Source organism: Mytilus californianus, unplaced genomic scaffold, assembly GCF_021869535.1.
Source record: "Mytilus californianus isolate M0D057914Y unplaced genomic scaffold, xbMytCali1.0.p SCAF_10, whole genome shotgun sequence".
Lineage (NCBI taxonomy): Eukaryota > Metazoa > Mollusca > Bivalvia > Mytilida > Mytilidae > Mytilus > Mytilus californianus.
This window is the reverse complement of record NW_026262582.1, coordinates 16,541,663-16,568,733: the sequence shown is the minus strand read 5'-3', so window position 1 is coordinate 16,568,733 and position 27,071 is coordinate 16,541,663. Positions and strand designations below refer to the sequence as shown.

General features: G+C 31.7%; 1 long non-coding RNA gene across 1 annotated transcript in view; it reads right to left on the bottom strand.

The window, feature by feature from the left end:
- The window catches only part of LOC127717703 (uncharacterized), a 65,278-nt gene extending 39,818 nt beyond the window's left edge, over positions 1 to 25,460 (bottom strand). Inside the window, exon 1 of the long non-coding RNA XR_007989304.1 lies at positions 25,262 to 25,460. This is a non-coding gene — a long non-coding RNA (uncharacterized LOC127717703). The remainder of the gene's footprint in view (positions 1 to 25,261) is intronic.
- Between the last annotated feature and the right edge of the window lie 1,611 nt (positions 25,461 to 27,071).

Here is a 27,071-nt window from a genome sequence, read left to right as displayed (position 1 = left end):
AAACCGTATTAGAATGCCGAACTACAGCATCTTCTGTTAGAAACAAATAAAACCGAAAAAGATTTTTTTGAAGTTCTAAGGAGATAGGAGAATACAGAAAAATTTCAAAAACAATTACAAACTTAAAAGAAACAATTCGATACGCGTTTAAGACCAGAGGAACGAAAATACTCTGCTGAACGACTGAATAGAATAAAAACAATGAATACATCAAACCCTACGGATTCTGGCGGGAAGTTAATAAACTTGGACCTGGAAAGGAACAAAATAAAATTGATTGTGTTGTTTTAAACGAGGGTGGTAATTCTATTGATCTATATTCATTGAAAGATGAAAAGAGGAATATGCAAAACTTTTTTCGAGGTATGTAAATGAAGCGAACAATGAATTTATAGACTAAATAGAAAAATTGAGGTCAAGATGGGAACAAGAATTGAGCAACATTGACATTGATATTGGAACTGAAAATGATCACATCGCCAACGCAATTAATGACGATATCTACTTATTTCAGAAGAAACTGACCAATCTCATCGAAGTGTTAAACTTGGTAAATCAGTAGGAATTGATAACCTTCCAAACAAAATTTTAAGTAATTATACTGTAAACAGGGAAATTTTCGCGGCAGTTTGATTTTCGCTATTTTCGCGTTAAGAGTGGAAGCGCGAAAGTCTTGAATATTTCGATAAAAAATGATTCAAAGATTGAAGACCATCCATTAACGTATTTCAATAGGATTATGTATAGGGCCAATTTATTATAACAATTTTTTCAGACATCGGATCTATGTCGCAATTTAAAACTTTATCTCTAAATGAAAGGCAGTGTTAAAAACCAAACCGTTTAACTCATGACAGTCAAATTAAAATGAAATATATTGTAAGCAAGCGGAAATTATTGATATTGCGATATAAACAACACTTGTGACAGTTAGGTAAGGACACCTTCAATGATTTAAAAATTGATCACCTCATTGGATCTGATACATTGATTAATATGATCAAAAGATTGATGAATAAGTCATAATCCTCGAGGCTTCTAATTTGGATTAAAGCTATTTTTATGGTAATTGGGTATGTGTTTTTACAAGTAAACATTAATGAAGCGGTTTAGTTATACTTAATATAAGTCAATTCACAAATAACTTGAAATCTACATGTTTATCAATGAGCCGACCAAAACTGTTCACTTTGTATAGACAAAAAGGGGTTTTGGTCGATTCAACTCTTGCTTGACGATAAATGCACCAATGTGCCATTTTAAAATTATTTAGTGATTGTGTACAGGCCTCCTACAAATTGCGAATTCATAACGGCGAGAATTAAGATTCAGTTGGTAATAAAGACGGTGCGTAAATTTCCCGGTTTACAGTAAATTAAAACTGTATTATACGAACTTTGTCATGTTTATGATACATGCTTTTGTGACGGGATAGTTCCCGATGTATGGTGTCAAAATATAATACAACTGCTCCTTAAGAAAGGGAAGGACAACATAGACCCGTTGTCATACCGTTTCATCAGCCGTATGTCCACTGTTGCAAAAGTGTTTAGTCATATTTTGAATAGAAGACTTGTCACAAGCACATCAAAGAAAATGACATTCTTAGCAAGGAACAGAATGGTTTCAGAAAATAATTTTCTTGTTTGGACCATATCTTTACCCTATGTACGATTTTGCGTAACCGAAAAACTATGAATATTGACACTTTTCTATGCTTTATTGATTTCTGTACTGTCAAATACTTTGGTGTAAGTACCATAATCCATGTTTCCCATATTATAGAATTTTGAAGTTAATAATCCCAGAGCTCTGTTGCCTGCGGTAAGTAGTTGTAAAATCGGTATGTTCACAAATGGCTATACCAAGATATATTTCGAAGTAATTTCCAATGCTTTATCACCAAACATGATTATACAACCGCACTGGCTAACAGTAGTCTTCTGAAAGAGACAGTTGCGATTGTAATCCTGCAGCACTGTCAGACATCGTCGGCATAAAAGAGACCCTATGTTAACTCCTTTATGTAAATTATTGATTTCTCGGATCAGGCTGTTTATGGATAACGCAACAAAGTGTAAGCATTTAATTGTCCCAGTGGCGGACACCGGTGTTGACTGAAAACCAGTCAGTTAGTGTGTTTCGTGATATACGCACAACGCTTTGCAACTGCGAGTACATTTTTCTAATAGTTCTGTAGAAATTTCCATGTATACCATTTGACAATAGTTTGTACCTTAGAAATGTGTTGTTTACGGAGTTGAACGCTTTACTGTGTCGCAGTTACTTGAATACGTATCTGCTGTATAGGGATTAAAGAGGTACAATCTGATAGAAAGCTGAAAAAACAATGTAACATGATAAAACTATGGCGGCAATTGTATGAAATGTCTGGCTATAGGCTGTGTCGCAAAACTTTTATGTGGAATTTGAATATTTCCAACAGATATATAAGAACATAGGGTAGTGATGTAAAAACAATCAAGACTTAATGTAATCTACTAGACGTGTATACCAACCTAAACTCATAACGACGATCAATGACTCATATCCTATCTTGTGTTAAGGACAAACTCGTTGAACCCCATCACCAGCAGTGGTTAAATGCTTTAAAAGATATACCTATATTACGCATTTACAAAAGCATTAAAACTAATTACAAGGTAGAACCATACTTGAAAAATGTTTGTCAAGACAACAAAGATCTGTCATGGCCTAGATGCGAAGCGGAACTTTAAGTTTAGAGATTGAAAAGGGTAGATTTCGAAATGTACCACTTGACCAACGATTAGTAAAATGTGCAAGTCTCAATCCATAGAGGACGAATCCCATTTAATGTTGTATTGTAAACGCTATGAACAATTGAGAACAATACTATTAAATGACATCCGAGACCAATACAACATAGATTTAGAGACGGTACCAGTTAACATCAGATTAAAACATTTATTTTGTGATTACAGCAAGATTGTTTCTAACTTCATTTTGAACTGTTTTACTATCAGACAATCTGTGGTTAATTGATATCGTGCCTTACTATGTTCGTCTCAATTTGAACTATATTTATTTATTTATTTATTTATTTTTCTTTTCAATAATGAAAACATAATGCGTATGATAACATGACAGAGCATCGTAAGCCTATTTGGCTGGCTGAAATTCACTTGTATCTTTGAATATAATTCTTTGTTTTAATTCAGGTTGCTCTTTGTCATTAAAATATTCATTAATTCATTCATTCATTCATTCATTCATTCATTCATATACAGCAACAAACGACAACCACTGAATTACAGCCACCTGACTTGGGAGAGGCACTCAAATTACGGAGTTAAAAGATTTAAAGTGGGTAGTTGCTCTTTTGTTCAAAGGTTAAACGTCCGACAGCATTAATCCTTAATATATCAGCTGTTTGTGAATGCTATGTGAAAAAGTTCTTATTATATGGACATGTTAAAAGGTTTCAGCAAAGATTTATCAACAAGAAAAAATAATATTAATGCAGCCAGAGGCCCATTTTAGTTTTGGCAGTGCTCTTTTTAGCCAATTTCAATCTTATGAAAATAAAATCTCCAGTTGTCGTATACTTTACGTTACCGACATGTACCGAAAGTTGGCATAGTAAACGGAAACTAAGATTTAAATTTTGATAAGATTGAGACCATTTCAGGGTTACATCGTGTATGTTTGATGTCGTGTCAAGGTAATACTTTTCAGCCAATCACAGAGAAGATGATTATCAGTTATACTATAATAATCTAGACCACGGTCTTATCAGTACATTCACGTTAATTGGTACTTTGTTGTAGTACTTTACTGAGATTTTGATTTTGTGTTTCCATTATGGGTATGTACAAACCTTTTGTCGTCTTATTATCTGAAATTAATTTGTTTAACGAAAATACCAATGAAATATTGTCCATTCAGTAATTTTCGTGGGTTTTATATTTCGATAATTAAAGAAAACTTTGTATTTTTGTAAAAAAAAAAATTCATGATTTTGCCATACTTTTTATACAAGCCTATAGAAAACGTTGACTTCGTTGAACAATTGTTGACATTCGTTGTTGACCTAAAACCAAGAAATACACACAAAAAATGGTATCCGACGATTAATAATAAATCAACGGTATGCGAAGTACAAAACACACCAAGTTTTAACTCAATATCAAAAGAAGTTAAATAAAAAAGCAGGCAATTGTTATATGTTGCTACAAACTATTAAAAGCATAGTTTATCATCTTTACTATCACAAGAGTGTAACAATTATCAATCATTAAAGTTTGGATAATATAGATTCAAACGTTTCTCAAAATGTTTCAGTGTTGGTGTTATCTGGTTCTTTATGTTTACTTGTCCTCAATATCATCGACCTTTCCAGTGCTTCTAACAAGAAAGGTGTGGGAATAATGCGAAGCAAAAATTATCAGTGTTCAGATGAATCCACCTTTAATAACGTTCATTGGTGGTAAGTAAACAGGTAACTGAATAATATCCTGTGATCACACAGTAGCCTTCATCTTCGAGGTGAGCGACGATCATAACATTTTTTATAATGTTCGCATCCTATTACCAACTATCGATACTTCAGATAAAACATATACCACAGATCAAAATCTGCTATTCACTATTGCAAAATCCACTGTATTGCATAACAAACGAACAAAAGACAAAATTCTTCTGTACACGCGAACACTTACCATATCAAATCCGCAGTAATGATAGCCGGTAATGGGGTATGGTTTTTCTTATTTGCAGGTTAAAAGTATTACGTTATCATACAGTACCGGTATTGTTTGAAAATATTGTGCCATCATATAGCATGCAGATGAGCACTCATTTTCAATATAGACGAAATATACACACTGGATCCGATTTGCAGGCTAAGCAACATGAATATGTGCTGATATAGTATGATTGATGACAACTATTTTTGTCGACCTAATATTGTGCTGTAATGTTGGGTACTTGTTATTTTTTGTATTGCTTTGCATCAGGATGTAAACTTATTAGTTTCATTTGATATTCACGCCATCTTGACATTATTATTTAACAAATCTTAATACTGCTTGGTTGACATTAGCAAAGGTTCTACCGGTTAGAATGTGATATAGAATTCGGAATATGTCCCTGTCAGGAAAAGAAAATATAATGATGACAAAAGATACGGGATAAAACTACTCTCTAGTTATGCAAGACCTGATTAACAATTATATCTTCGTGTTGACGTGAGTTATGTTAATACAAATCACTCCATTTGTTTAGGAAAGTTTAAACTTGTTACCATTTAATCACATTATACTACGCACATTTGGACGTACCACCCACAAACAATGGTAAAACATGCTCATTGTTGATGGCGTGTGACCTACAGTTGTTAATTTCTGTATCATTTTGGTCTCTTGTAGAGAGTTGTCTTATTGCAGTCATCCCATATCTTTTTAATTTTATATGATGAGATTTAAAAAAAAAATAAGCATGAGTCTCAATTCATGTCGATTTATCTCAGTGAGATCGTTTTAAGAATGAGGATCTGGCTGGATGTGGTGTGAGTCCCAATTATGTATTTGTATACCTCATGATCAGGGAAAACTTTCTTTATTCCTTATTTTGTTGGCCCATTATTCTTGTTTTTTTTTCTATATTGAAGCAAAACATTATTCTCTTTTGTTGCCTATTGTTCTCTCTTCTATAAACTAGTCCAGACCCTCACGAATAGCGGTTTCCAAACCAGCCAAAAATGTTCCTCTTAGTATATTTTAAGGATTTCGTTATTTGTTTCAGGTACGACTGGCAACAATCACCTGATCGAATGCACCTTCGCCACCACTGTCCATTGAACGTTAGATCCGGGTATGTACCGATGATAAACGGCAAACATTTTGAAAGAGGAATCAATATTTCTGCCAAAGCACAATATCTTCTCGGGTTTAATGAGCCTGACCACCATGAACAGTCAAATCTTACAGTAGCACAAGCTTCGATCATGTGGAAAGAATTAGAAAAACATGCGGCAGGGAAAACATTGGTAAGTCCTGCAGTGACCAATCTAAACTGGTTGCAACAATTTTTACAGAATTGCCACAATTGCAGAGTTGACCACGTGGCAGTGCATCTTTATAGATGCAATGCACACCAAATCATGACATTTCTTAAGCAGGCATGGGATAGATTCCATAAACCAATATGGCTAACCGAATTTGCCTGTCCACATACTACATCAGAAAATGATCAGCTTCGTATGATGAGAGAAATTCTTCCCCTTTTGGAGTCTGCACCGTATGTATTTCGTTACGCATGGTTTGCTAGTAGATGGTTAAAACATGCAAGTGATGGTGCTTGGGTAGATATATCAGCAACCCTGATAAAGGAAAATACTGCAGAACTTTCAGCTCTTGGACATTATTATAATAACTTTATGCATTAAAATTGAAGTACATGATTTTAACTAAGCTCTACTACATGTAATACCACCCATTTTTTTGTAATTTTAAGTACTTACAAGATAATGGTAAATTATAGATAATCTATAATGAATTAAAATAAATCAGTTGTAAAATACTTTTTTTTATTTTTGATATACGTTAAAGTCATATGAAACTTCAAATTAAAAAAAAGAAAACCCTTGATATTATCAAAATCTTCATAAATGTACCGATATTGAATATTGACTTCCCAGACACCAATTCGCCGATTTTTTTCTCGTATGCAGAAACCTTAACCACGAAATTTCTCGTTATAACTTCGGCCACCGCACAGCACAAGTGATGAAAGAATGTAAACACACGTGCTCTTGAAGGTAAATAGAAAAAGATTGTAAAAGAACAAATTTAATACAACATTCATTTAACAACTGTTAAGGAATAGTTTAATTAACAAATGGGAACACATGGAAAATATTAAAACAATTGTCATGGCTCTTTCAATTCGCTTATCTGTTACGCTTTCCGCGTGCTTTTTATTTATATTGTTGATCAATGTCACGATCCGGTAAACTTCGGCAATAAACTCGAAAGTTAATAAGCTTGCGACCAAAAACCACTGAATGAAATATTAATTGTCGATAATACGTTATAGATGTGTAATAAATATAAAACAAAGTGCATGCAAGATTTAACTAATGTAAAGTTCTGTTAACTTATCGCTACAAAAAAGGGAGATTATTTGAGACACAATTAATAGCGCAAATTTGTTCTATTACACTTTAAAAACAAAACAAATTTTATCACATTCATGTGTAGAATTATTGAAAAACAATAGTATAAAATCTTGTTGATTCACACCGTGTTGAAACAACTTCTGGATGTTTTTTTTCCGTGAACAATACGATTTTGTTTTCTCTTTGTGTTTGTGTTTAATGTTTTCATTTTAATATACATAACACTATCAAATTTCAAAAGTCATTCTACACAGGGGAACATCCAGGATATTAAATGGTGGAGGTGTGTTGTCACGCTTATGAGTCTGAAGAGTTCGTTTAAAATTGCTTGCCCGCGGTAAATTTGTAATGAAAACGCAGCACTTCCTTTTATAAATTCGATCAATCAAACGCTTACCAAGTGGATTGTGTTTTTATGTACCGAAAGACTACAATTGTTTCTTGTTTCATGCGACTCCATTTAAAACTTATTTTACTGGACAGCGTTAATCAATGTTTTTATCTAGATGAGGGAATTTTATTCACCTAATGATTATGAAATTAAGCGTGGATATACCTAATCACATAAGAAAAGATTAGTAAAATATTGTTTACGGTCGGTCAGATAATGCATATTTCAAGACGGTCGATCTGCCTTTGATAATTCCAGTGTATTACACGAAATAACAATACGTCAAATATGCATTATCTATAAAAGTGATGCAAAAGATACCAAAGAGACATTAAAACTCGTAAGTAGAAATCCAACTGACAATGACATGGCAAAGGAAACGGTTAACAACAGTATTCAAAAACCGACATAAAAAAAACACTAAAGACTGAGCAACAGGAACACCATAAAAAAATAGGGTGTAATCTCAGGTTTTCCGGACGGAAAGCAAATTCTGCTCAACAAGTGTCACCCGAAGTCTCATATATCTTGTCATGGTAACAAATAAAATTGCACCAATAGTCGGAATATTTCACTCCGATATAATTTAAAGTCATGTGGATTTAATAATATATTATGTTTATTGTTCATTCTGTTCAGAGCTGTTAAGATCAAAATGACCGTTTCTGATAAATAGTAAAATCACAAAAATACTGAACTCCGAGGAAAAGTTTTAATTTTCAAAATTGGTATTCTTGTGATTATACTGAAGTAAAATATTCTGCCTAATCGTCTAACTTAATTATTACGAAGAACAAAACTAGAATGTAAATAATCAATGATTTACCTGTTTGGACATCTCGCGAGAGTTCATATTTGCATATTGTGGGTGGGTCTTTTCACCACCGAACACCACCGCACACCGCCGAACACCCAAAAAAACCATCAACCACTGAGAAAATCAGTGATTTTATACAATAAAACGGTAAAATCAATTACATTACGTCTAATTAAACAAATTTTTAGATGTTTATATGCATCATTTTTCTGTTAAAGTCGATTATCAATATAATCCATATAAAGAAAAACATCTCTGGATTCATCACTATTTTTCCGGATTACATTGTGTGTGTATAAGAATCATTTGACATCAATTACTGATGAAGGATATTAGTTACCCGAAATATATTCAACATTTGTTCATGTCTCTTTTTTTGTTATTGGTACAACTTTTTTATAAAAGAAGAAAAAAAATGAAGAAAACTAAATATTATAGTGTTCAGTGGTGGTTTGCAGAGTTGTAGTGTTATAGACTCTCCTTTTCTGTTCGATGTAGATATTTGTTCTCTTAACCTTATTATTTGTTGAATTAATAACTTAAATATTATATTTAGGTCACATTTATAACAATAAGAGTTAAAAAAAAAAAATTTTTTTGGGTGTTCGGTGGTGTTCGGCGGTGTGCGGTGGTGTTCGGTGGTGAAAAGACCTACCGGCATATTGTTATGAAAAATTCAAGTACAATAAAGCAGACTACACCATTTAAAATTTGCGTTACGAAATCGTAAACCAAAGTAACGCTACTTTTCTTACACCTGCTACAAAAATACTTAAAGTTCTCGGCAATTTCTTCTGACTATTCTTTTTGATCGATGTTCTTTATTATTTGAAAGCAAAAAGTACGATTTTGCAGGCGACGATTATCTTTAAATCGGGCAGCGTTACGCACTTCGGAAGCGAAAATAACGGTAAGAAACGACATACAAAAGTGGCCTGATAATCTTAAACATTTGTTTATTTCAAATTCTCTCTAGGGGAGATTAGAAAGCACCTATATTTTAATAGAAATAATAGCATTTGATGGTGGAGCAACAATTTCTCTCAACAAAATACAATATTTTATCACTTTTCCATCGTTATCGGAAACGGTCCCAATACCAAATTATTGCCCATATATCAAAAATAGAGAAACATTGAATAACAAAAAACATAACGATTGTATCAACAGGTCAACATGAAAGTACAATTTGAGAGTACTGGCAGTTACGTATACTGAAAGCTAGTTAAAAGCCAAAATTAATCAATTAATAATAAAAAAAATCATGCATCAGAGACTAAGATCAACTAAAACACTTCCCAGGGATTTAGTATTTAATATCATGGACAGTCAAAGAAGACATGACTTGTGCAATGCCAAAAATAAAAGTATCGACAGGCTGTAGGATAGTTATGTTAACCTCTATATAGAAAAAATTAACGTGGATATGTATTTATACATCCCACTTAAAAGAAATACAAATTTAGTTATGTTTTAATTTGCTGATGACAAAATCGTTATTTGTGCTAATGTAAACTATAATCAAAGATCTAATTACAACATTTGTAAGATAACCTTTACTAATAAGTTTGTTTAAAGGTTCGATGAGTTTACATGGATCACACAGTGATTTCCGTGCTTTTAGTACAATATTACTGTAAAATTTAGGATGTGAAATACCGTTTTTTATAAGTTTTCTACAGGTACAGCCAAATTTACTAATCAAATCTTTGTATCTATGAAAGAATTTAGTAAAAGTTTTAAGTAATTTATGGTAACGAAATCCCTGACTTAATAATTTACCAGTGTAAGTCTGTACGTCCCATTAATTGATTTCTGTTCTCTAACTTGAGTTTGCCTCAACCAAAAGTTATGAAACTTATACATTGCTTATTACCACAAACCACAAATCAAGTTTGAATTTTGGTAGCGTCACTTTTACCATTCTAGATCTAGAGTTATGCCTCTTTACAAATGGAAAAATTGCTGATTATTTTTGTGTCCGTTCTCTAACTTTAGTTTGCCTGAACCAAATATTATGAAACTTATACACAATGCTTATTACCACAAAACAAAGATCAAGTTTGAATGTTGGTGGCCTCACTTTTACTGTTCAAGAGTTATGCTCCTTTACAAATAGAAAAATTGCCAAATTTTTATTCGCCAGTTTACGTGACGTATTATGGTATACCGTTGTCCGTCCATCCGTCTGTCGTGAACATGTCTGACAATCAAAAACGCTTGAACCAATTTACATGAAACTTTGGTGAATTAGTTATATCTATTGACGTGCGCTCCCTTTCGTTTTTTTATAAATTTTAGATTTTAAGTTTCCAAGTTTTGGGGTTTTTTTCATTAAAAAGGGGGGAATTTCCAGTTTTCAGACAATAACTCAAAAAAAAATCACCAATTTGCAAGAAACTTTGGTGATTTGTTTATATCTATTGACATGATCTCCCTTTCGATTTTTATAAATTCAAGATTTTGCGTTTCTGAGTTATGGAGTTTTATTCATTAAAAAAGGGTGAATTTCCAGTTTTCGAACAATGACTCTAAATGCTTTCTGCAGTTTTCATGAAACTTTAGTGACTTGTTTATATCTATTGACTTAAGCTCCCTTTTGATTTTTATCAATTTTAGGTTTTAAGTTTTGGAGTTATGTGATTTTATTCATAAAAAGGGGGGATTTTCCTGTTTTCGGACCATGCTTTGAGCAGTTATCATGAAACTTTGGTTACTGGTTGTATCTATTAAGATAACCTCCCTTTATTTTTTCATGAATTTCTGATATGACATTAAGAAGTTATTGAACTTTATTCTTTGAAAAAGTGATGGGCGTATATCATGCACTCATGGTGCAGCTGTTTATTTATTTTAGTTCACTATAAACTTAAGTTTGCTTAATCAAATGCTCAAAAACTTATACACAATGCATATTACCACAAAACTCAGATCAAGTACTCATTTGGGTACTGTGTGTCACTTTTACCATTCTTGATTTATGACCCTTTAAAATGTTATATGCAAGCGGGGGCATCATCTGTGTCCCATGGACACCTTCCCCATTTATTTATTCACAGAATTTTGAAAGGAATAAATAATACATGATTTTCACATAGATGAAACATATTGTTACAAGAATTTATACCTGTTAAGTACAGATGAAATGCAACTCAACAACAGAAAAAATAAATAAACAGCATAGATGCAGTTTTGACCTATACTTGTATAAAAATAAGGAGATGGTGCATGATTGCCAATGAGACAACTATCCACCAAAGTTTGAATAAAGTGGATGTAAGCAGTTATAGGTAACTGTACAGCCTTCTACAATGAGAAAAACCCATACTGTATAGTCGGCTATAAAAGGCCCAGAGAAATCTAACGGCCTAATTTATAACAAAACAAGTAGCGAAAATCAAATATATAACATACATAGCATGAAATATTTGCTACTGGACGTTAAGCAACCAACAATCAATCAATGATATAACATACATATAAAACCAACGACTTCCATGGAAGTATTGGCTCCTGACTTGGGACAGGCACATAATGTGGCAGGTTAAAAAACACAATATTGGTCCCCTTTTAAATCTTGATCAGTATTTGTAAAATGAAAAAAAGTTACATAGAAGAATGCAGGTTGCCAGTAACATTCAATTGGAGAAAGGGAAAAGATTACTCAACTCTACACTGAAATAATTTTGAAAACTATTAATGGCTATACTATCTTTATTGTAAAAAAATGTTGGAAAAGTTATGTACCTTATGATCATGTTGATTGTGTGAAACGTCACACAAGGCAATCAAAATGTTCAGAGGGGGAAATGAAGTTTTGTTATAAACATGATAAATGTCAAGTGTGATAGTCTCAACCTATCAACATGATCAAAATTGTTGACCTCACTATTAATATTTACATTTAGCATGTACAGTGGAATAGAATGTTTTTGTTATCTTTTATTAAATGTTATTTTACTTTGCTCTTATAGGCAGGATTGAAAGGAAGAAAGAACTAGTCATCAGTAAAGAAACAGATCAATTTATATAACATGTAATAATTCCATCTGAATATATAATAAACATTGCACATGTTATGAAGATTTGTTCACATGTCTACTCTGATTTGTAGTTATGTATTTGTAATATTATATACATGTAGTACATGTATTTTATTTTAGAACAGTGTTTTTTTTTTTTTTTTGCTGTGGAGAACATCAAAGAAATTTAGAAAAATATAATTAAAGATAAGTTTCTAACATTTTTTCTGTGAAAAAAAAAAAATTGTGCAAATTAGGAAAATGAAATGAGTCTATATTATTAAATATTTTTGAGTTTTAGTTTTTTTTTACATCCTATTTTAAAATTTCATTGGCATTTGAAGTAATGAGTTGAAACCAGTTTTTATCAATCATTTTGTTTTCAAGATGTACAAACAGTACAGTAGGTTAAGTCTTTGGTGTACATTAGTTTACTATGATGTTATGGTCAAATTAACTTGAAACATTGTACTTACAAGTGTTCATTATGAAGTCATTTTTTTAAAATAATTACAAATAAGTTACTGAACATGGAAATGTGATTGTGGGAGCAGGGTATAATGTGTTATGGACACACATCTCAATCCCATAGAGCACCGCCCTCCTCACTGGCCTCTCAGTAACCTAATGGTATATTAACTATGAAAATTTCCTTAGTTTACACTGTAAGGTTTGTGATAAGTTCAGTTTAAGGAGAACCATTAACAGTATGTTAGGGATATTTTATTTGCAGTTGAATAAGCTTTTGGACAATGCATGTGCTTGGGGATTTTTTTTACCTTGAACCCTCAATCATGGTCTAATAACTTAGAATCTTTTGCAAAGTTTACATGTTAAAGTTTATGCTTAGGCCAGTTTAAAATCGACCACTTATCAGAGGCGGATTTAGAGGGGGCCTGCCCCCCCCCCCCCCCCCCTCTTTTGTGGGACAAATTTGGTTGATTATATATAGGGAATCACTGAAGCATGACAAAAGAGATGCAGTAGAGAGCAACCTTTATATTTCTTAGAAAATACTTTTTTCGGAACTGTAATGAAAAGTATGCTTATAAACAAAATTCATATTTTTTTCAGTTAAACACATATTTTTTATGAATCATAATATTTCAACAAATGTTTGAAACAAATTAGCAAAAAACTTTCTAAATGTATCAAAATTCTGTGTTGTAAAATCTTTTTCGGGATTTTTCCCAATATGTTTAAGAAATCTGTAGCATAATTTTTGATTGTGATTTATTTCGGGATTTTTCCCGAAATGGGTAAAAAAATCTATGCAACAAGTGTGTGCTTGATAATAGATTTATATTTTCGGGATTTTTCCCGAAATGTGAAAAGAAATTATTAGTCATGAGTTCTAGCATATACTTTGGGTTTTCGAAATATTTGAAGACATCTGTGTTATACATTTTGCACTTAGTTTATTTTTGTCGGGATTTTTCCCGAAATGTGTTCAGATCTATTTGTCAAAATGCTTTGCCAACATATATGTTATAAATAATAATGTTGAAAATGATTTCGGGACATTTCCCGAATAAAAAGTTGTCACATACATCTTTACCACAAATATTTTGAAACTTTAATATATTTTGTGAAATTTCCCGAAAATTAAATGTAAGTTTTATCAATTATATGAATAAAAACATGGAATATTGTAAAAATTGTGTGTTTTTTTATGAAATCTGCATTCATTTATGGTAAACATTTAAAAAATATTATAAAAAGGAATAAAATGGATTTTACTTTTTTAAAATAGAGTCAGTTGTTTGTTTTTCTTTAACGTTTTCAAGCCTCTGTATATCACAGTTTGTGTGTAAGTCTAAACTTTCCGTCAAATGTATAGTAATATTTCATTATTCAAAACTGCTTTATTCTTAATATTTATAAGTGTTGTCTATATCTGATAATTTCTAATCAACGAGATTATAGCTATTTACAATACACACTGGTCATGAATAACATATACCTGAGACTACTATAACACATTGTAGTCTCAGCATATATGAGGAGTATGGCAGGTGTCGATAAAAACCCGCATAACTATATAAATCATAAAACAAAACTTTATAGATAACAAATAAGATTTTTTTTTTGAAAAGTGAACATAAATTTTAAAGTTGAATTAAATGATATGTCCTGAGTGCATTTGTATGTTCGGTGTTCTCCTTTAGATGACAAGCCCACAGTTGCAACACCATATTTTTTTTTATATATATATACAAGCTACATTAAAAAAAACTATTACAATGTCATTGCTAGTATTCAAGCATCATCGCTCACGAGTTTGCCTGATAGGACAGCTGATTGGAGAAAAGTGACAAATAGCCACGCCTACAATAAACTGATGTCCAATCAATTGCCTTCAGAAACATAAATTACACAAATCAAACACGGAAACAGAGATCTGGTTGCGTATTTAATATTTGAAATAGTTTATAAATGTAAATAAACGGCATAAGTTAAATTGTGGGAAATTGTTGTGTACATACCCCTTTTAGACTCTATTTAAACTGAGAAATACAAAATATGACCATACTGCAAGTTTTTCGATTTTCCAAGAATTTTATACATCGGCGTGTATTTCCCGAGGTCGTCATCTTTAAAGATTTGACAGAGCTAGATAATAAAATTTTCACCTATCTAGTGCAGAACAAACCACCAAATTTAAGAAAATTAGCAAATTGGAACAATTTAGAATAACTTCTATAACCGTTCTAAAAATTACCAGCAATAATTTTAAATAACTGTTTGCACATGATTCAATTTCAAAAAAATTTAAGTCTTTGATCTAGTTTCAAAACACGATAATGGTCCTTCAAGCTGTAAATTTTCAAAATACAACTTGAAGACAGCCCAAGGGTAAATTAGAAGTGTATATACAAACATCCAGGGAAATAAGTTTTCCGTACATCATTTAATCTTAAATTCACAAATGTAATTGTACATGCAAAGCTGTATTCATTTTTGATATTTACAAAAAAATCATAAAAGACAAATGTTACAAAACTTTCAAAGGTGTTTGCAAAGAAAGGATTTCTTTTGTAGGCAAGTAACAAATTGAATTAGGAAATTTGATCAAATGAATGAAATAAAGTTTCTAATTTTTTTTTAAATAAAGTGTCGAAAAACACACAACGAGTTACATAGATGAAAAAGATAATTATATCAGTAATAATTAAAATGTCAATTTCATAAATGCAAGGGTTGTAGGTAGAAAACGACTTAGGCTTAGCTCTTATCGTTGCCGGTTCAGCGAACAATATTACATAAAATATAGGATGATACCAATTGAAAGCAAACGAAAAAGATTTTTTAATTGTAAAATCAATCAGAGCTTTACTTAAATTCAACATTCAAATTATTATTTTGGAAAACAGCATATTTTGATTTAAGAATACGACTGATGTAGTTTATATTCCTATAACAATTAGCAATGTAGTCTCGACAGCTGGCTCTCACCGAGTTTGGGAGGTTTTTATGTTCAACAACCCAACAAGATCAATCAGGATTGGAATTTTCTTCTTTTCCACAAGCACGTAGTATTAATGAGTAAAGTTGGAACATAGATTAATTTGGCTCTCATTCACAGAAATGTCTTCAGGTAGACTAAACCTATTGCCGACATACGCTCACCGTTTCACATGTAGAACAAAGCAATGCCTAGTCATGTCACTTATATGTTCCTCGACACATATGTTAAAAGATTTGAATTAAAGGTTACAATTGTAGCCTAATGAGCTGCATTTTCAATGGATTTTTTGTGGAATCAGTTGACCATTTAAGTTGTCATCAATTAGTAATACTTGCTGCTAGACGTTAAACAGTAACCAACCAATCTACGATGATACAATACAATCAATGTTCTATCAACCATTTACTTACACAAAAAGATATGAAGTATGGTACAAGTACCTTTAATTTAGTGTAATTGCATATATTTTTTTATTGAAACAAAACTGTCATAAACCGCTCCCAGTTACATGTAGTTATTAGTATATGTCAGTTTGTTCGTTACTTCATATCTCTTTTACAAATTACAAAATCCATAAAGGAAAAATAAATGTTCCCATGGGGAAAAAATGTTTTCGTGGGAAGACAAACGATTTCCCTTGGGAAATTTAGAATTTCCCATGGGAACAAACAATTTGGAAATTGTTTTTTTCCAACGAACGTTTAAAATTCTTATTGGAAAAGTACGGAAATTCTAATTTTCCCATGGGAACTTCTAATATTCCAATAGGAATTCTTGAATTTCCCATGGGCAATGTACGTTTAATCAGCTGCAGTGACAACAGTTACAACAGTATTATATTATATTATCTATTATTTAGCCAAAAAATATTTGGTAAATTTGGCCCGCACAGTGTTACTAAATTGTCGGGAACAGAGCACAAAAAGGAAAATCCCAAACTGATTTCTTTTGTATCATCGAAAATTTAATCGATTGTCGCAAACTAGCCGTGACGTCGCGTACGGTATTGGTGATAATATGGGTTTTGCTTTGCCTTTATTGTATTTGTTCGAAATTTCGGAATTGATAACTATATAAATGTTTATATCAAAATTTGTGTAATTAAAAATAAAAATCGAATTTGCCTTAAAATCAATACTTTTTTTTATTTTGTATCCTTAATCATGCTAATACACTGATTTTGCATCGTGTGGATAAGAAACATTGCAACATATGATCAGCGTTGTTTTAAAGCTATTCTCGTCTTTGTTTACACTTTTTTTTAAAGAGGTATTCTTAGAAAGAGAATTCTTTGGTCTTAATGACGTATGCTTTACTTATGACGTCATCGTTAACTTGGCGTATCTGACCAGGACGATAGGTTTACTTTGTTTTGTGGTCAAGCCGAAAAAAGTTTTAAAAATTATGGATAGGGGAGAATGTAAGAGAAATATTATAAAATAATTCAAATAGATTATTCCGAAAATAATATTTCATTTTATTCCTATTATGACAAGGAGAGAAAACTAAAAAATGTTGTTACATTATTTCAAGATCGTCACAGAATTCATTATTATTTGAAAATTCACAGTCGGAAAGCAAGCCCTTAGAAACGACCGTTGTTGCTACTTTCTTAAGACAACAATGGGACTGATGTTAAAGCCCGCAATTCTGAAATTGCGTTAATTTCGCGGAAAAAATTAAATTGGCGGCAATAGGGATCATTCGTCGCTGGTGTTCCATAAGTGGTTGTCGGAAACGTTTTAATCAATTTGACGCTTGAATCGCATTACGTTGCACATGTTTACATTAGTAACCACAATCGACACTCGCTAATTTCACCAAACTAAGCTCCAAAATTGTTGTGTCCCCGGCTTCAATTATTCTGAAGGGGGACCACAGATAACCAAAAGACCATGAAATTCTTTTAAAATGGAGAGAAGGCATCAAGAGAGTTGATCCACCCATCAAAAATATCTAGGGAAACCCGGCGGAAAATATTTGACCAAGTTTGCCATAACCAGCTGATAACCATGTCATGCCAAGAGACAGAGACATATTATATGTCTCTGCAGGAGATTATATAACAGCAGGATTAGGTTATTATGTATTTATATTTTTCTTATATTTAGTACAGTATTTAAACTCTTTGTTTTATTTTTTCTCGATTAAACAGCCCAATAATTTGACAGGTTATTATTTATTATTAACCAACTTACTACAATATGTATAGAAATGCCCATGCTTTATAAAGGGAACATTTCGACAACTGGTCATTATGAACGGAGAAATTGCTACAGCCATGCATTACGAAATCTCAGTCATGCATTACGAAATCACACCCGTGCATTACGAAATCACATCCATGCATTATCAACAGGTGAAACGGGACATCGATTAAATCAAAATGTCGTTTATTTCTTTAAATAAGTGACAACTTTTTTCAAATTTTTTTTAACTTAATATCATAAAAAAAAGTTTAAATGATGTTCAGTGTTTTGTAACGACTTGAAACGGAAATATTACACAGCCTTTTTCGAGTACGACTTTCGATTATTATCACTGTTTCATTTTCGTTGATCAATTATCAGAACGCAGACTACTCAGAGTAAGAATAGTTAAACTGTCTGAATTATTCTTCCCAGCTACTTTATATTTGCTAGATGAAATGAATTGTAATATCATAAAATAAAGTACTTGGATGAGAAATCAGAAATTACATCTGACAATGTTGACCAAAAACCCATCGTGAATGCGAAAAGACAAGTTCAGCTATGAATTCCTGTATCTTCTTCACGGTAAGATTCTTATTCTTTGTTTAATCGAAGAATTAAAACCACTTACGGTAATAAAAGTGTTATGAACTGGCTTTTTTTTTTGTATTGGTCCTGTTATAGATTCGTGGTTAGCTTTATTTGGATCCGAGACTCGAAGACTGTTATTGTCTTGAATGAGGTTGCCTTAGTTAGTTAATAAAAGTATCAATATATGGACTTTTTCATATTGGCCCTGTAACATACCCTTGGTATTAATAATGGCCTCGGACAGTTGTAATGGCCCTCGGCGCTGCCTCGGGGCCATTACAACCATCCTTGGCCATTATTTATACCTCGGGCATGTTACAAGGGCAATATGAAAAAGTCCATACATTAATACTATATTAAAATAGGGGGATGACACAGGGATGTATTTTATTCTTCAAATATACCCTCACACTTTGTAAGTTTTTTCCTAGTCTTCACATTTTTTCACCCTTTTACCTTTGTTTGCATTGTAAAATTAATAAGAAATAATAATTATGTTGTGCACTTAATTATAGCAAGTGAAATATATTTCCCTGACAAAACAATGCACGAAAGGAAGAGAACTACATGTATTGGGAAATATGACAATCCCTATATTGCATTCTAAAAAAACCATGGTACATATGAGCATAATTTTTCTATTTGTTTGTCGCAATAAAGTCTGAATTTTCTGAGGACTTTACATTAAACTTATGGCAAAAGCTGTCAGAACAATTTTTTTTAATTCTTCAAAGTTGGAAATCAAGAGTATTTTTGTTAGAAAAAAATATCACACACATCCCTGCATTAAACGCTTGTCCTTTATGAATGATAAGAAAAATTTCTGAACCTGCAGTTTATTAAATAACATGATGCTTTGTGTTTTCCTGTTTTAATATTTCAGAAGCCATCATGGATAACAGACTTTTTACCCAACCATGAAGTGATGAATGGAATACATCTTTATGTTTGAAATGAATTCATGGTTAAAATCCAAGTGGCTGCAAGTGCGAAGATCAATACTTCTGTCAGAACCAGATGTAAAAAAAATTTTGAAAAAGGTGACTACAAATGGCAAATAGTGGAATTATGGAACAGGATTTATTTACTAGCCAAGACAGTTCCTTATATTAACACACAAACTTTTCTGAAAGGGAAATTCCAACTAGATCAGAAGAAAGTAGTTTGTGATAGAAAAGTGTCGTCCAACCGAATTCACATTAAAAGAGTCCTTGTATTGTCTAAAAGTTACACAAGGGTAAAACTTAATGCCCCTCCTCCGCTGTGGCAGGGGAATAAACAATCTGAAACATGTAATTCCACGTGGAAACTTCTAATTCAACTTGGTTCCAGAATTATATGTGTTTGCTGTGTTCTTTCTAATTTCATAAAAATACATTGTAAATAAATAATATATGCATAAAAGATGAAATGGATTTACATGCAATTGATTTTATTTTTTGTTCTAATGTGGTGCTGTTTCACCACTGCTTTCCCAGTTAGCACAAAAAAAAAAAAGAAAAATGTTGAAAAATATTGTAGAAAAAAATCAAAATCATGCAAAAATGTATGGCGTTAAAAATATTTTCAAAACATTTTCATGATACTTTTAAAACATCATTAAAATGTTACTGAATTTTGACGACAATGTTTGTAAAATGTCTTATAAATGATTTGAATGTGTTTGTTAATCAAATATCACTGAAACATTTTTAAAACATAAAAATTCATTTCTGCAGGATAAAATGTTTTGAAAAAGTTCAAAAAATATTTTTTAACAAAAAGTTTTAATAATCTTCATATTCTCAAAAAATCATTAAAAAATCATTTAAATGTTATTCGAAATATCATTATAAAAATGTTTTCTAACATAATCTTTCAAGTCTTTTTATAAAATATTCAGAAACATATAAACAATGTTTAATATCAGAGACAGATTTAGGAGTGGGGTGCCTGGGTCCCCCCTTTATGGCCCTTATGGAGCTACATTTATGGTAAATCCAGATTTTTTTATTACTCTCAAAACTTTGTCTAGTTTGGGGCCTGATGACCCCTTTTAGTGCCCCCGCAACTGAAAGTTGGGAGCATATTATTTTACCCCTGTCTGTCCTTCTGTCTGTCTGTCCGTTCGTCCCATTATGGGTATATAGTTATTCAGCACAACTCCTCCTACAGTTAGAGTCCTAGGAAGTTTTCACTTGGCTATCTGTTTGTACATATACTGAAAATGTGCATGTGGTTATGGTTTTGATTTTTATTGATATTTGCCCTTTTGGGAGATAGTTGAACTTTGTCATTTTTGGGGTATAAGCGGTTAAATGTTATAGTTATTTTAAAATAACACTTTGCATCTACGGGGGCATCAATTGTGTCTCCCAGACACAATAATATCTCAAAGAAAGTCCTACATTGACATTGTTTTAATACAGTTACTTCAGAGTGGAGTGGGGGGGTCACTTTATCTAGATTCAAAATCCTGGGTCAACATTTGAAAAAACAACTGCCGTCATACTGATCTTTACCCCACATCTCCTTTTACATTTGTCTGCATGCTGTTGATGCCGGCTTAATCTATATATGTTTTGTCTATTTTTGTCGGGTTAATGTCTCATTGACAAACCCCAATGCCATTCCGCATAATTTATTTCACTTACATAGAGGTACTAATTTTTATACGACCGCAAAATTTTTTTGGGATCGTATAATGGTATGATGTCGTCGTCCGAAGACACATTGGTTATCGGACAATAACTTTAGTTTAAGTGAATGGATCTTTATGAATTTTTTTAAGAAGGTTTAATACCACAAAAGGAAGTTTGGGGATGATGGTCCCAACCGTTTAGGAATTTGGGGCCCAAAAAAAGCATTTTTCTAGTTTCAGGATAATAACTTGTGTATAAGTATATCGACTGCTCTGAAATTGTACCACAATGTTTAATACCACAAGTAGAAGGTTGGGATTCATTTTAGGGGTTATAGGGCCAACAGTTTAGGAATTAAGGGCCAAAAAGGGGCCAAAAACAAGCATTTTTCTAGTTTCCTGACAATAACTTGTGTGTAAGTATGGATCTCTTAGACATTGTAACACAAGGTTCCATATAACAAAGGGAAGGCAGGGATTGAGTTTGGGGTTAATTGCCCCAAACATGTAGGAATTAGGGGCCAAAAACAAGCATTTTTCTAGTTTCCAGACAATAACTTGTGTGTAAGTGTATGGATCTCTCTGAAATTGTACTACAAGGTTTCATACTACAAAGGAAAGGCTGGGATTGAGTTTTGGGGTTATTGCTCCAAGGGAGGGTTCAAAAAATCGGGGGGAGGGATTTTTTTCACAATTTTTTTTTTAAGGGATTCATATTTTTTTTCAAAATTTTTAAAATTTCGAATTTTTGAAAAGTTTCAAGAAGAAATCTTCAATTGCACAGTATTGCGCAATGGATTTATAAGATCTTTGACCACATTTATTTTGTGTCAGCAACCTATATTATGTCAAAAATTTGATTACAATCCAAATTCAGACAGTATCAAGCTTGAATATTGTGTCCAAATTTGCCCCAACTGTATAGGGTTCGACCTCTGCGGTCGTATCAGGCTGCGCTCAGCAAAGCATTTTATTTCAGATTATAAATAGTCCATGCATTTCATTTGGTCCAGCATTGAACAAATTTTTTCTTAGAAGTGTTTTTTATCTTTTGTTTGATCATGTGTAGCATCTGTCATTTTCTGTCTGATCAGCTTTTCGATGGTTTTTTTTTTTGCTGTCTTGGTCAACAATATACAAGATAACAACAATAAGAAATGCAAAATTTTTATTTAATTTTGTCATTTCACTGTTCTTTTTCAATTTTTTCTTTTGTTTCATTCTTTTTATTTCTCTTGACTTCTGCTTGCTTCTGTAAAGAAAATGTTAACAGATTAGTCCTGTTGTTTAGTAAGTAAACTAGTGGAGATAATTTAAATTTCATCAAATTACACAAGAAAATTTTATTTTAATCCAGTCTGGTTTCATAAAAATTTATATTGAAAAGCGACATCTAATCAGTGTGACTGGATTCGGAAGATATACACGTACATCTGTGGAGTTTCAGGTGTATTATTATCATACGAGTCTGTAACGGTAGAGTTCACCAGTACTAAAATAAAACTGTACAGTATCATTTTCCCAACTGAGATTAGGACCTGTAACCTTTACTTGGTCTTACAAAAAATCAACTCTCTTAATGGTAATTGTATATTTTAACACAAATACATTTTTGTGATATAGATTGAGGCTATAAAAGGATAAATACCTTCACACAATCTGCTCCTCCAGAATGTTTTGAATCTAAGCTTATAAATTTTGGCTCTTCTAATTGATTCTACAAAAGATAAAAAAAAGTCAAAATATTAAATAAAATACAGTCAAGAAACAATCACATAGTACTAGTCAGCTACAAAGGTCACAACATTCAAAAATGAAAGAAAATTCAAACAAGAAAACTAATGGCTTGATTTTAAGTTATAAAATAAGACAATAAAAAAACAAATATATATGTATATATATCAGAAATTAACCAACTATAACTACTAAATTAAAGGCTCCTGACTAGGATTGACACATTAACAATTATCTATACTTACAAAATATATATCTGGCCTGGCCTTGAAGGGCTAGCGATTAATCACAGGCACTTGTCTCAGAAAAAAATTTCCTATAACACGTGTTATATTAAGGTACATAGGAAATTTTTTTTTGAGACAAGTGCCTGTGGGATTAATCATGAAAACTGTATAATGAATATATTGTCTTTCATGGTTACAAATATCTACCAGTAGAAAATGTCTGCAATATTTCACTATTTTATATTACTTTACTAACTAATACATTGTTGATGACGCTGAAAACAGCATACCATATATATGCTATGTCTTGCTTTTGCACTCTGTCAAGGCAAGACAAAAAGGAAAGAAATCAATGATTCTAGTTCAAATATATTTGATTGATTGTTGGAATCTTAATGTCCAGTGACAAATATTTAATGCATGTTCCAGCCAAAGTTTAATTAAACAAGCTAAGGAATGGTTTGAATTTTTTTTAAACATGTAGGTAAATATTTTTTAAAGTACTATTTAATTACATAGATTAAATTCTGCTTGCCATGAAATATTGGAAAACCAGATATCATGTGGATTTAATGGTATAACTAATGAAATTTTGAAAAATTCTTGTATGCTGAATGTTGGGCATGATATATATATAAAATTATAAAACATTACTTTTTTCTTAAAAATTAATAAAATTTTCTCTCTAGAAAGAAGTTCTTATTGGAGAGAAAATTTATTTAACCCATATTCAAAGGAAGATGTTTTAATAGCCCTTCAAACAACAGAGGTATAACCCTTTTGACTAGTTTAGGAACATTTTTTTCTAGGGTATATAATAGTTTAGAAAACTTTTTAGAATCTTATAAGATTATCTGCCAAGAACAGATAGGATTCAAAAAGGACGTAGAACTACATGTATAAGGACCACATTTCTAAGTTTAAAAAATATTTAGTTGGGTTAGTTTTCATAATTATGTTCTAATCAATTTTGCAGAATTTGAAATTATTCCATATTTAAATATTCCTTGTTTGAACTTGAATTGCAAATAAAACTTCATTATAGATGTACATATCTTTTAAAATTTCCAAAAATGGCCCCATCATGTTATATATAAAAAGTTTGCAGAGAAGGGCCTTTATATTTTTTTTACAGTGTCTTTTTTTTTAAGTTGATGAAACTGAGACATATTAAAAGATTTAAAGCTTAAAAATGTAGAATCATGTCTTGTTTAAAAGTGATATTGGGAGGATTTAATACTTTCCTTGTGTAATTGTCCCATTTTCAAAAGTAATAAATTGTTTATATATAATTGTGACACAAAAGACTATTAGTATAATAGTCCCAGTATATAACAAGTTAAATTTAATTTTCCCTTGCCCAGTCTGCATGGTCTGTATCACATTTCATGGCCAACAGATAATATCTGTATAGAACCCCTATTTTTAATCATTATTATACAAAATCATTGAAATGTATCCTAGAAAGTTTAATTATATATTCATGACTATTTATATGTTCAGTGGGGTTTTTATTTTGCTTTTTTCTAACTTGGGGTACATGTATTTGTCACTTGGTATTTCACACTAAATATTTCATATAAAATTGCATTTCAAAAGATTATTTAGGGGACATTTCTGATTTGATTTTATGCAACTTGGTACCAACAGCAGAATAATTATTTGTTTATTTTCATTTTCTTCTGAGATAAACATAAATATTATTGTCTATTATAAACAATCTTGCTATATATTTATATTTCAACCAAATTAAATTGTAAAACATAGTATATGTGTTCACATCAGGAGAAAATAAAAACAACAGACATTGACAGATGACAGAGCTATGACTTAACAAACAAATACTCTTTATATACAATTCAGCGTTTTTCAACACATTATTTGTAAAAATACAACCATAAATGCCTCAAATAAACGTCTTTTTATATGAAATATATAGCCCAAAAATGTTGGTGACGAAAGCTTTTTGGCAATGTACTGTAGCGGCGTTTCCGCTTATAATAGAAGAAATCTCAATATTTTTTAAATACATCGTTTACCTTTCTATAAGATCTATATTTCTGTCTCTTGTGACAGCTCCACGTAACGTTAGTTCTGGAACAGACCAGGTATTGTAATCATCGGATGCCATTGTTTACGTTGTAAATACAGATGCAAGCGTTTTACGTGATTGAAGCGTTCAAGTAACCACTTATGGAACCGCAGCGCCGCCACGCGTGAAAAGTCGTGAATGATTCCTATTTGGGAAATTTTCTATTTTCTGTTTCTTACTTGCTGTTGGAGTCAAAAATCGATGTCTTTCTATCTTTTAAGCATGTTTCCTTGGAATAGTCCTAGATTTGTCTTATTATTAAAGAAATTAATACCCAAATTGGCCGTCCTTTAACAAATATGTTAAAAAATTGCTCGAAGTTATCTGTTAGTTTTTCTTCTTTTTTCACAGATAGACTAAGATTATATATAATCTTCCAACAAAAAATAAAACGCATCTCAAATTAAAAAAAATATATTTCAAGACTAACGTTCTGTCACCCCTTAGGAAACCCCGTTTGAACTAAATTCCGAAAGAAAGACATCATTTGACATTGTAGTTTTTTGGTAATACACATCGATGTCAACATGCATTTGAACAGAATGTACACACATTTAGTGTGTTTGTTTGAAAAAGCAATGGCAAGTTCATCTGTGAATTTGACTGGATTTTAAATTATTCTCTTTAAGTGAAATGTTTGACTCTCACTGAAACAATAAGGTAAGGAAATTTTAAAACTGTCTTTACACAACATTGAATTTGAGATGACTGGAAAAACTCATTCATTGTTATAAATATATTTTTTTTGTAATAAAGGAATCCTGCACAAATAAATGCAAATATTACATGTACATTGAAAGGAAACATAAAAGTCTTGTCCTTTGAACTTAAAAACAATCTCTTTCAGACTTGCATTTTAATCACTTTAATTCAAAGCACTGTGTGACTTTAATACTTGTGTTCTAAAAAAAGTATTCATTTAGCACTCTTGAAACTACATTGGAATACTTGTATGCCTAGTTATATTTTTTAAAATAGCAGAATAAAATGGAAATCAAATCTTTCTTCTTTTATTATGAAGAATTTACATTGAGAATACTTTGATTATTATTTCTTTTAAATTTATATGAAAAAGGTAGGATCAGGTATACATTAATATTGCAGGGGAATGGTTTTCATTCACCACTTTTCCCGCTAGGTGGGGACAGTGAACTAACGGTGGTTACGTAAGCGTTTTAATTTTGTTTACAAATGGATGCGATAGACACACGTGGAGATGAGGATGTTGACAAGATTGAAAGGTAAGTTATCGTACAAATATTTTGTTAACATGTCATAATTTTGTTTAGTTATAGTCTACATTGCATTATTTTTAAAACGGCAAGTTAATCAGGATTTCATCATGTCAAACGAGCGTAAAACGTGTACCTGTCATCGCAAGTAGTACACACACTTCTCCTACGACAAAAGAATATCATGCTTTGGTGATTGCCAGACTTGAAATCGGTAGATCCATCATAAATCATTTCATTATAAAAAATTTGTGTTGACGGTAGACATTTTGCAAAAGGAATTGTACAGTGGTAAAAATATTCAACTTGTTTTTCTCATTTAAAATGACATTTTTTTGTCTCTTTCAATATAATAAAAGGAGATCACACAGTCCTGGGACTATACTAGTATAATAGTCCCAGCACAGTCACAGGAATAAACTAGATTTTTTTAACAAGTGTTCATAGAGAAGAGATGAGTCTATACAAATGCCATGTTTACTTTTTTGTATGAATGTATTTTTAAAAAGAATATGGCAAAGCCTT